This window comes from Pseudochaenichthys georgianus, chromosome 6 (assembly GCF_902827115.2).
Source record: "Pseudochaenichthys georgianus chromosome 6, fPseGeo1.2, whole genome shotgun sequence".
Lineage (NCBI taxonomy): Eukaryota > Metazoa > Chordata > Actinopteri > Perciformes > Channichthyidae > Pseudochaenichthys > Pseudochaenichthys georgianus.
This window is the reverse complement of record NC_047508.1, coordinates 24,020,240-24,032,171: the sequence shown is the minus strand read 5'-3', so window position 1 is coordinate 24,032,171 and position 11,932 is coordinate 24,020,240. Positions and strand designations below refer to the sequence as shown.

Genomic DNA, 11,932 nt, shown 5'->3' with positions numbered 1-11,932 from the left:
AGATTTTTGATCCCCCACTGCGTATGAATACAGAATTCCAACAAACTGTCATCAAATGTCTTTCTATTATGAATTTAGATGAAATGTATATCCCCATAATGACCTAAACAATAAAGTCTATGGCTTTTACTTCTTTACCAGGCTAGTTACATGATGTTGTTTAAATTAAATTCTGTGTCATTACATTACTATGTTTTAGCTTAAAGAGCTTACGAAATGCTTTTAGCACCTGTTAGTGGGCTTAGTATATGATAGAGGTTGCATTTGTATTGTGGAATGTGCCATATGATTTTTTTATTATTGATCTATTTTTAATAAATCACGATTATAACAGCATACAAAAGTTGTCAGTTAGTAACAATCGTTCGTTGCGCCGGAAACATCAACTTCGGCCATTTCCGGCGGTGACGTCATGAGTGGAACACAGCTGAGCTCAGTCCCGTTTGAATGCATTGAAGGGCCAAATATTACGACAAAGGATGCACAGCAATAAGACGCCAAGAATAATTGGCAAGCGATATGTTGTATGGGGATGTGGGGCCGTCTCAACATCTGGTTATGGGATGTTTTTGTGGCCAAAAAATGATCAAATGTTGCGTATATGGACAAAACAAGTGCGTCGTAGGAGGCGGACGTTTGCTAGACCAGGTAACCCGGGGTCGATGAAACCGACGATGTGTGGGGCAGCACATCAAGAGATCGTGTTTCGAAAAATCAAAAATGCCCGCTAAGGAGAGAGAGCAGGGTGCAAACTGGAGGGGAGCAGGGGGAGCTATAGCTCCCCTAGTGGTGACATGAGCTCCCCTGGGAACATGGTTTGTGAAATTTGGGGGGAGCTCTCTAAAATACTGATATGATGACCAAATAAATTCCATTTTGGGCATGTTTTTTTTTTCAAAGGTGTAAAATAAGTGAAATAAAATTATAGTTTATGATTCATGAAAAAAGTGTCGCCTGCTTGTATGCTGCCCGCAGCTCCACCCACTACCCACTCACTCACAAGCTTGTTTAGTTGGCACTGCATGTTTACCAGGCATTGTTGCTGCTGCTGACATGTCGAAAAGAAAAAAAAAACGTACCTTGGGCAATTTCTTTAAAAAGACGGCCAAACAACCTGATCAAGAAGACCAACCGAATGTAGCTGGTGGTAGCACATCGTACGTTGTGACTGCTGCTACAACAGAACCGAGAGAGGAGGGAGCTAACGTCAGTGCTAGTGCTAACTTGACAGCTAACGTTAACTTGGGGGCTGAAGAGACACAAGAAGACGAGTCAAGAGAAGCTAACTTGATGACTACAACTACCATAGTAGAGGTCGAAGGAGATGTGGAAGAAGATGATGATGATGCTACTGATGACCACTCCACCTGTTCTTCCTCTGCCTCCCTGCCTGCTGCTCGAGATGGGGGGGGGGGGGGCGAAGTTGCTGCGGTGGTCCCGCGGCCAGCCAACAGTGGAGTGAGTGGATCACATTTTTGAGACATTTTAAGTTGATTTAATTAAACAGTCAAACGTTACATTGGTGGTCCGTGGATTACTTATTATCAAGTTGATTGAAGTTTGCGTAGCCCATACATGCTCGGGAAATCTGTTGACATGAACATGATCCATCGGGACGTTTCATGTAAATGTAGACCTGTGGCACCACCCCGTGTGCAACAGATTTTCTCTATATAATAGGCCTATGTCTGTGCTGTTGCTATTAATGCACGGATCAGCATTTTTTTTATCGGGCAGAGAGCCCGGGGGAGGCCCCCGCAAAAAAAAAATCCCGGCTCCCCCGGTGACCGTGGTATAGTTCGCACACTGAGAGAGAGTAAACGCTTTCTCGAAGGTTCGTTTTGCTTTCTTACAACGTTACGTTAACTCAACCTTACGTTTGCCATGAGGCTATGTTACTTCCCTTAAGAGCTAGCTGTCTTAGCTAACAACAGTTAGCAGCTAACGTTTTCTGCAGTTTGTGTTTCCACTGAAAAACGTGATGTAGTTATTTAAGGGTAAGTTAACTAAACGTTATCTTACAAGTAGAGAAAGTTAAGTTGTGTTTAAAATCGTCAATGTAATGCACATTAAAGGTTTTGTGTTGAGCATGAAGTTAGCTTTACTGTAGCTCACCAAAGGTTAGCATGTTAAGCTGCACTTTCTGTGGCAGCTCGCTTAATACAAAGAGGGATTTTGTGCTTCATTGTAAACTTTTCTTACAAATGTGTGTTAATCTACCTGAAATTGTAGGGACAGTTTTTTTCTACTCAACTATACAGACCATTGTTGAGGAGATGCAAAACATACTGTAAATGAGTTGGGTCTGACATATACTTTGAGTAATGTTACTTTGCTGCTAAAAAATGAAACATTATCAGATGAGGACATCACCAAAGTGTGTGAGTCTGTCAGGGGATTTGATCTGTTCTTTGCATGTCGTACAGGGCCTGTTCACACTGCTCTGGTATGAATTAAAAATATAATTGTAAAATGTATGTCTCTCGCTCTTGTCATCATTCAGGCTTTGCATTTGAACTCCTATGACTGGTTGCGGACTTGAAGGGAACGACTCCATGGCCTTCCTGACATCCAGGAAAAAGGTGAGATTCTAATCCATTTCAATGCCAACAGCCAGTCATTGTTTTTAACTTTTTTAATATGATTTTTTTGGGGAATTTCTGTTTTATTGGATAGTAGAGATCTACTGGAACCTAACACCAGAGAGAGAGAGAGATAGAGGGAGGAGATGATATGCAGCAAAAGGCCGAGCCGGGTGGTTGCTGCTCCGTGTGGAGCGTGTTCTATCAGGTAAAGCACTTTGGTACCCAGTTATTTATGGTATTGAGTTTGAATTTAGCCTTTGGAAGGTCATTTCCGAGCATTGTAAAGACTGAAAAAACATTTATTTGTCTCAACATTCCTGTAATAATTAGTTTTTTTATTGTTGATATTGTTTTGTTCTTTATTTTTGTTGTGAGAATCACTTTGCAATTGTGTAAGTGCTATATACATAATTATACTAATATTATTGTTGTTACCATCATTACCATTATTAAAAAAAAAATCTTTGTTTTCTTTATTTATCGCTGCAGAAAGGATCATGCCAGCCCACATCAAACACCTGATCAAGAACTTGTGAATCTTCAGGCAGAAAAGATGAAAACACCTGTTCAAAGTTCCAGTTTCCTGTACATGGAACCATGCCTGTCCTCTGTTCCACATGTCTTCAGTCAGTCCTGAGGCCTGTACTACGAAGCAGGATGTTCTCTTCGCGGATAACTTCAGGGAAAACTCCGGCTTTCCGGTCCTACGAAGCTGGTTCTCTTTTTAGCGGGCTAGATCTCCATGGTAACTTATGCTGAACGGCTAAACTGCCCCGGAGCAGGTTAGGTTGCAGGCTAAGAGCTCAACTCAGTGAAAGCACTGCCTGCTGACCAATCAGAGCTCAGTGTGCGGAGTTTAAAGCGATCAAGTCACAGGAGAAAGGAAACACAGAAAAGCTGCCGTTGCAGGAAAGACGGCCGGCAAAAATCACCGACTGTGTGAACGTGAACATTAATAGAATATCACCTCCATCTTCAGAGCAATCTGACTATTAGAACATTAGCGTTAAGAAAGCTTACTGAAATATCTGCCACAACATCAGTACCCGGATCAGAGTAACATTAAGTACAGTCCGCGGCATATCACTTCATAATGTATCACATATCTCCTGATCTGAGTCAGCTGAGCCGTATCTGGCCGTGCAACACTCACAGCGTCACAGACTGGATGCAGAAGCATTATTTTAAGCAACACATTAAGTTGAGGAAACACTCGAGTCAAATGTAATTAAAGTCAGACGGTGTGTTAGACGGGCAGTGATATCATGAACCTGTTGATGTACACATTCAAACACTTGTTCTGTTCCCAGCTGTGTTCACCTTGCAGGTGCAGCTCTGTGGCTTTGATCCTGATCAAGTGTTTAAGTCATGGATGTTTAAAGTTTAACTTCTTCATATTTGACTAGTATTAAAGTGCACTTTTCATTCAGGAAGTATGACGCTGCACTGTCAGTACGCTTCTCCATGTTTGTGATTGGTCGAATGCTCCAAATACCACCCCTTTCATGTGAACGCGCACCTAACTAGATAGGACACGGCTGGCTTGAGCGATCCACTTGATAACCCGCGTCGTAGGACCGTTTAGCGAGAGCACGTATGTTTTGGATTAGGCCAACCGGCTAACTCAAACATATCCAGGTTAGGTTGAACCGGCTTCGTAGTACAGGCCTCTGGACCCTATGACTCGGACACTAGTTCTAACAAGGCTTATTAGAGATAAGAGTGGTAGGAGAGGAGTGGAGTTATCTTTGTATTTAGGCTGCAAGTCGACAAAGGTGATCAGATGCTAATAATGATCCGATTCATTTGATATTGATTGTCTGCCAATACCGAATCCTGATCCGATTCTTCTATTTCCCAGATAATACAGCTGCACCGTGTACACTAGCTCTATTTGTTTTTGCCATTGTAATTCACCATAAGCAATTGTTGACTGTAACGTCTAGACTCTATGCCAACCAACTGTAATTTGTAATGTATTATACTTTAACGGTTCTGGCAACCACAGCAGCCCAAATGTTAACGTAAATATTAAGTTTTCTTTTTACAGTGTACTTATATCTGTACATTTCTTTTCAGTTTGCTTCAAGAAGTGGCTTCAACAGACAGAAGTGCAGGCCAGATTGGGAAAGGCTGGACGCTACACAACGGGAAACATTATAGACATGAACAAGGAAAAATAACAAACACTTTCTTTGTTGCCTTGTTCTTATCATACATAGTGTTACGGTTTTTGTTACCATTTAAATATTGAATTCTATGTATTACTTTTATTTTAAATCAAATGCACCGGTTTTAGATAATATATTTATTTTGATGTGTAGGTTGATTTGCAGGTTGGTTGTTATTTGTATAATTATTGTATTGTTACTGTGTATTTTATTATATTAACTAGCTATTTATTAAATTAAAAATACTATTATGAACACTATACAATGTCTTTATTTGTAGATACCAGAATACATGACACAATGAATCTTTGTAATATATTTATGTTCTCTTGTTTAAATAATCATACCAGTATTTAATGTATGCTGGTCACCTGGAATCCTGGTAAGCTCCCAGCAGGGTATATTTAATACTATTATTAAACATAAGCTGGTGATAGATGGATAAACCAGCCATCCTGGCCAGCTGAAGTGTCCCTCTCCAGCCAACCATTCCAGCCTAATATATACTGGCTGGTCAATTTACAACAGCCTGACCAGCTACATTTATCTAAACTGGTTATTTCAGCAGAGTCATTATTATTTATTTACTATTTTTTGAGAATCTCTGAATTTTAGTCAAATGTATATACCAGTCTCTGTTCTGTTGCCTGAGCCAAGTTTGCCTGCTACATTACGATGTATTATTATTGATTTACTATTTATTGAGAATCTCTATGAATTAAAGTCAAATGTATACCAGTCTGTGTTCTGTTGCCGCATCGGATCTCCGCCAAATGAGTCTTGTCTGTCACTCGATTCTGTCTCCAGAGTCCGACATCAGCCACAGAGGTAGTGTATTATTCAACAGGTGTTCTACTCGTGACGTGCGTGACGTCACTAACCGGCGAAAGCTGTTTTGTTCGGAGCGGTCGTGTAACATCGGAAGTGAGCATGGAAAGTTGTAATAAACCACGATTTATAAATACAGCGGGCATATTGTCATGAATGACATGATTTCCCATTAATAATAGTATATATATTATCGTAATAAGAACAGTATTGTCCTTCATTTCGTAAGCTCTTTAACTGCAATATGTTCTTTCTACATTTCAAACCTCAGTTACTTTAATACCTGTTGAAATATTACAAAATTGTTTCATCATCACAGGTCAACTTCTTCAGTATTCCATTCTGGACTTACATCTCTCACAGTAGCCCCTTGGCCACTGATTCTGCATCTGTGTTACCTGTTATAACTCAATCAATATTAGAAACATGTCAACATCCATCAAACAGTATCTTATCCCCAGATATGGAGCAGGTTCATTCTAAAACTGTCAATCAATGGTCAGATTGAAAAATATAGATTGTGAAGTTTACACTCCCCCTCTTTACACATGAACTCATGTGTAACAAAATCCTGTATGGGAAGAAAACCTTCAGGTCATAATGGATTATAAGAAAATACCAAACATTATTCACAAATGTACATCCATCATTTTCCACAGTAAACACTTCAGTGAAATGAAGTGTTTCTCTCCATCTTTCAGTCCTAAAAGAAACAGAATCTTCATGTTTTAGTTTGAGTTTCACATTCTGCAAACAGCCACCTCCTGTGGGAGTGAAATATCATCAAGTAGATTAGAAACGGGTCACCAATGCGGTTTTCCAATTCTGTGGAATTGTAGGAAACCTCTCATTTCCCACAGAGCCCCAGAAATAATGTGTTAGTCCAAAAGCATGCTTGATTAGTCATTGTTTTAAATCATGCAGTTGCACTGATCACATGCACACATACACTCACATTCACACTCACACTGTCAGGTTGTAAAGTCAAGTTTGGTCAGGTTCACCCCAGAGTCAGTCATTGACAGTGCCTTCTCAAGTTACACTGTCGGTCAGGGTCAAAGGTCAGTTGGTCTCAGTCTTTTTTGGCCACGTGTCAGTATCCTTTGTCTACAAAAATCAGTCATATATGGAGCGCCATCATTTATTAATTCACGATTACAACTATAATTTTCCAGATATCTCTAACTTTTCATTGGGACAGCTGTTTCCCACATTTTCTGCAACTTGGTACAAAACTCACTTCCTTATTGTACTACTACTGCAGTTCATTAACACCTAATCTATATTAAAATGTCTAATAGATCAGAAACTTGTGCCTATAATTATTTTCTTGAGTCAAAACATTATCAGGATCTGTGAAGCTCTGCTATGTATTTAATAACTCGTTATATTAATTTATCTTCAATTCTGGTGCACTTAAAGAACAATGTTACCCTCTTTAACAGTGCATGGAACCTTGGGTGTCCGAACATGCAACAATTACTCCCTACTTTATCAAGGATTTAAAAACAGAAGTCATTTCGTATGTCCATCCGAAAGCCCTCCTATGGTAATAACTATGCCACAATGGTGAAACCAGTACCTCAAATTGAAATACTATATTTTGTTTAGAACTAGCTTTCCCTTCAACATGACCTATATAAAGAAATATTTGTCGGATCTTATAGAGCTGTTACTAAAACTCTCCCTTTGATCTGATCAATACTGTAACAAATTAAAACACTACCAAATTCACACATGAATAAAAACTCTAAAAGAATAATTTGTAAACATGATGAAAAGATTGAAGAATATGGTTCTACTCTGTACTCCTAACTCCCAAACACCCACTACTTAAAGTCTAGTCTAGTGTATACTTCCATCATGCCCCCCCCCCTTTTTCCATCAGTGTGTTTTAGGATGATTTTTCACTTCACTTTAATAGTTTTCCTCTTTACCGCTATTTTTAATTTACCAATTGATTAATTCATGGTTAATACATCTTCTTATCTTCACTTATTTATCAAGTCAATTCAAGTTCTTTAAATTTGGTTCTTTAAAATACATTAGTAGATACCTTGTGGAGTATTCACAATAACTAATCCTCTCTAGGATATGAAATCTGTTCATCTTTAAGCAGATACTATTTCCTTATTTATCTTTTGTTCATGATAACAATGGTATAACAACCACACGTTTTACCCATAGCTAGTTTCTATAACAAGATTATTATGTGTGACATAATAATCAGATGTCTTGTTTGCTAACCAAGAATATTAAACTTTAATCTTTTCAGTATTCCAGACCATCATTTAAACAAGCAGCCTCTTATCTAAACACTAAGCATTAAGGTTTCTACACCACCCCCTGGGAAACTCTTGCACAATTATGCTGTAAAATCATTGCATCATTCCTTCAGAGTCTGAACAATCTGAGACAAGCATGTCTCAAGATCTTGTCATATGAGCACAGTCAGTGATGCAGCTGTAGTCAGTGGCAGGGGAAGGGTCCCCAAAAAAGCTAGGACCGGCCCTGGTCAGTGGGCTCCAAGGAAACTCTCCCTGGCATTGGGATGAGGGAAGGAATCACTTGGCAGACACACGTTGTCCTCTGTACAGCAGAAATCCCCCAAAACCGCAGTACCTCTTCACACCACTGTTGCCTTAACAACGAGGCACAAGCAAAATGTCAATATCTCCTCAGAGATGCGTTCTTTGCACACTTCTTCTGTTTGCAGTGAGCAACTCTTCACCAACACACTGATTCAGAGAACCAAAAGGTGGTGCAGAACTATCCAATGCTGCTGTAATCACATTCAGCTACTGAGAAAAACTCAATTTAAATCTCTCTCCCAACGGGTTACAAAATAAAACGGCTGATTGATTGATTGATTGATTGAAAAGTTTATTAACAGCTTGTATATTGGGTACAGTACAGTACAGCTCAACAAATACAATTGTTAAGGGGATGCAGACCAGAGAAAGACTTTCGTCTTGTTTACATCAGGGTCCCCCATTTCCAATTCATCATATCATTTAAGACATATAAGACATATTTGACATACAGATGGCTTATTTACAATTTACATACAGGTGGTTTTTTACATACAGATTGCTTATTTACAATTTTAATTTTAGATTTCGTTCTAATACATCCTAACCGGACATTTAAGACATACCAAGTCTACAGATATACAGTTAGTAACATAGTCTAAAATGCGAGTATATACATAGATGGGGGGGGGAAGCTGTCCATTGGACGACAGGTTGAGATTTGTACCATTACCGGGGCAAGTTTTGAAATGCTCTCCCCCGAAGGTGCTCTTTAAGAGAGGTTTTGAAGGTAAGTAAAGTTTTACTTTCCTTTACAGTTGTGGGAAGAGCCTTCCACCTTGATGTGGCATAATTTCGAAACGTGTATTTCCCCTTTTTTGTGCCAAATCTGGGTTTCACATGATTTGTGGAGCTCCCTCTGGTGTTATGATCATGGTATTCCTTGACCTTTGGGAAGAACTTTGACATGTACATGGGTACCATAGAGGTGTAGTGGATCTTGTAGACCAGGCCCATTGCAAGTAGCTGTACTCTGTCGTCTACTCTAAGCCATCCTAGGTTGTCAAAGTGGGCAGAGGTGAGGTGGGTTCTAGATGAAAGGTCAAGCAGTAGTCTGACCAGTTTATTTTGCGATGTTTGAAGTTTTATTTTTAGCGCCTTGGAGGTGCTATGGTACCATGACATGCAAGCATAGTCATAGTACCCTTGAATGAGTGCTCCTGCCAGAGTTTTCAGGGTGTTTTTGTTTACCAGAGAGGAGATCCGGTATAGAAATCTAGTTCTTTGATTGACTTTTTTATTACATTGGATGCCATTTTGTCACAGGAGAGGTTTGCCTCAAGAATAGATCCTAGGTATGTAATTTCCTTCTTACTTGTGACAATAATGTCATCCACTGCAACGGAGAAGTCGTCGGATTTGCTGAGATTATGTTTCGAACCGAAGAGAATGGGCTCTGTTTTACCCAGGTGTAATGACAATTTATTATCGGCGAGCCAGGTGCAGATTCTGCCGAGCTCGGAGCTGAGGGTTTTTTCAACCTGCAATCTGCTCCTGTCAGAGACCAGCAGGGCTGAGTCGTCCGCGAACAGGAACAAGTTGCAGTCACATGCTGATGACATGTCATTTGCATAAATTAGGAACAGTAACGGACCTAATATGCTTCCTTGTGGACTGTCACTGGGAGGGGGGGGGGGGACAGAGTACCGTTTACCTCCACCATCTGTTCTCTCCCCTCCAGGTAGGATTGCATCCAGCTCACCGATAGTTTATCAAAACCAATTGCTTTTTGGCTTGTCAATCCGAATGGGGTGATTGACAGTGTCGAAAGCCTTTTGTAGGTCCAGCATCACCATGCCGCAGTACTTGCCGTCGTCCACCTCTTGTTGAGGTCAGGAATGCTGAAACATGTGAATGTTAAAACAAACTAATGATAGTAGTCTGCCTATTCTTTAATACTTCAGTTCTAAGTTAATAGGCAAAACAAAGACACCCTCCTTAACCACTATACTAATCTTTTATCTGCTTGGTTAATTCTATTCATTTTCAAATTGTTTATCTAAGTTGTGTTACAAGCATGGTGAGGTTGTAACAGAATATACAAATAACTGTATTCAATCCGCGCCGTATTTAAAAACTGTAATGAATTAAAATCAATGTTTAAGGACGTAATATAAGTTAAATATATTGTTAAGCTAATTACTGTTTTATTGTGAAGGCATCTCTGGTGAACAGCGGCCTGTGGCTTTTATTTTGAAAGGAACGCGTTCCGGAAATATACTCCGTAATATGAACAGTGAGCTTGAGTTCTAGAAACACGGAAAGTTACGATAACAATCGTTTTAATGCATTAAATAAAGTCATGAAAGAGACAAGGAGGGGAAAAGGCGTGTGGAAGTAAGCAATGAACTGAAAATGCCACCAATCCTCTGTTTTAACGTGATGGCGGACATTGAAAACCGAAGCGGGCATAAGCACCCCTGTCATATACACATTAATAGATTCCTTCTGACTGACAAGCGTTCAAAAACCCTTCTGCTTATCACTTAGGCTACTACTTTTTGTTTTATTCATAACCTAAAAATACAATTGTGATGAATAGCTTGCTCTTTTTCTGATTGAAACAAAGGGTCTACTCTTCTACAGAATCAGAAAGTACAAATACTGGCTCCGGCTGGAGCTCTCAGCCTTTTCAAGAGAAGGGGGGCTTCTTTCAACAGCTAACAACAAACTATTGGTATACCAACACATTTACCAACATAAAACAAGGTCTTTACGAATCAACAATGACAACCAACAGACAGAACAATCAACAAACAGATTTCCGAATGTCTCGTCGGCTCCTACTCTGTCCTCTTTCATCATTTTATTTTTTAGGAATCTCACATCTGCACAAGCCTTTTTTCTGTCTCTCTGTTTGATTCCACTGAGAATCAACCTCTCAATCTGTTCCCATTGTTCGCGGAAGCTTCCGGGAGTTTGAACACCTAAATCACTCTTTTCAAATTATCCTTCCATGATTGACTTCGTATCTATTTATCTGACTAGGTTAATATGTGTTCACTCGTATTTATTAATACACTGGACAAATCTTGTCGTTACTCTTAATGTCCTTATTGTTATTTATTTGAATGTCCTGTTAATTCAGACGTGCACACAGTCTGAATTCAGAGTTTTCAGCGTGGGACAACACAGAATATTGTTACACCCTGTTCGCCACCAGAGGGCAAATGAGCAAATGAGCTTCCCCTGTCTGATGAAGCTCTCAGCTCTGCAAATCACTATGTCACTTATGCTCTCTTTTCTCAATTATTACACAGATTTGACGTAAAAAATTACACAGAGTTTATTCCCTTATACATTCTGTCCGGCTTTTTTTGTGCGATGTATTATTTCAACAGATAATTCAGGCTTTTGAGAGTGCTTCGACACCTCTCTTTAGAGATGTGACCCTCACATGGAGATTTAAACCCAAGCCAAAAAAATCCTTTATCGTCACGTTTAGCCGTTCAGATCAACCCCACAGCAAGAGTTTGCGAGATCCGGTCATTTCAAATTGATTTTTGAAAGTTGCGTGTCTCCTCCTGTATATCCACATATAATATCGACTTCAGCTTTTTGTCAGCCTATAGTCCACAGAATTTTCCCAGCGAGTCACTCGTGCAGGACTAGACTACCTCACAGAGACCTCGCTGGTTCACTTTACTCTCTTTTTAGTGAGTTAAGGTACTGGAATGCCCCTACCAGACTCTTACAAACACTTAGTGCCCTATAGGTCAGGAATGTCCCACCTGACTCTTATAGTCACCCAGTGCCC

General features: G+C 39.7%; 1 long non-coding RNA gene across 1 annotated transcript; it reads left to right on the top strand.

Moving 5' to 3' along the window:
- Nucleotides 1-2,490: 2,490 nt before the first annotated feature.
- LOC139433993 (uncharacterized) lies at nt 2,491-4,746 on the top strand. Its single transcript, XR_011643393.1, has 3 exons — nt 2,491-2,582; nt 2,680-2,790; nt 4,665-4,746. It is a non-coding gene; the product is annotated as an uncharacterized lncRNA (long non-coding RNA).
- Nucleotides 4,747-11,932: the final 7,186 nt, after the last annotated feature.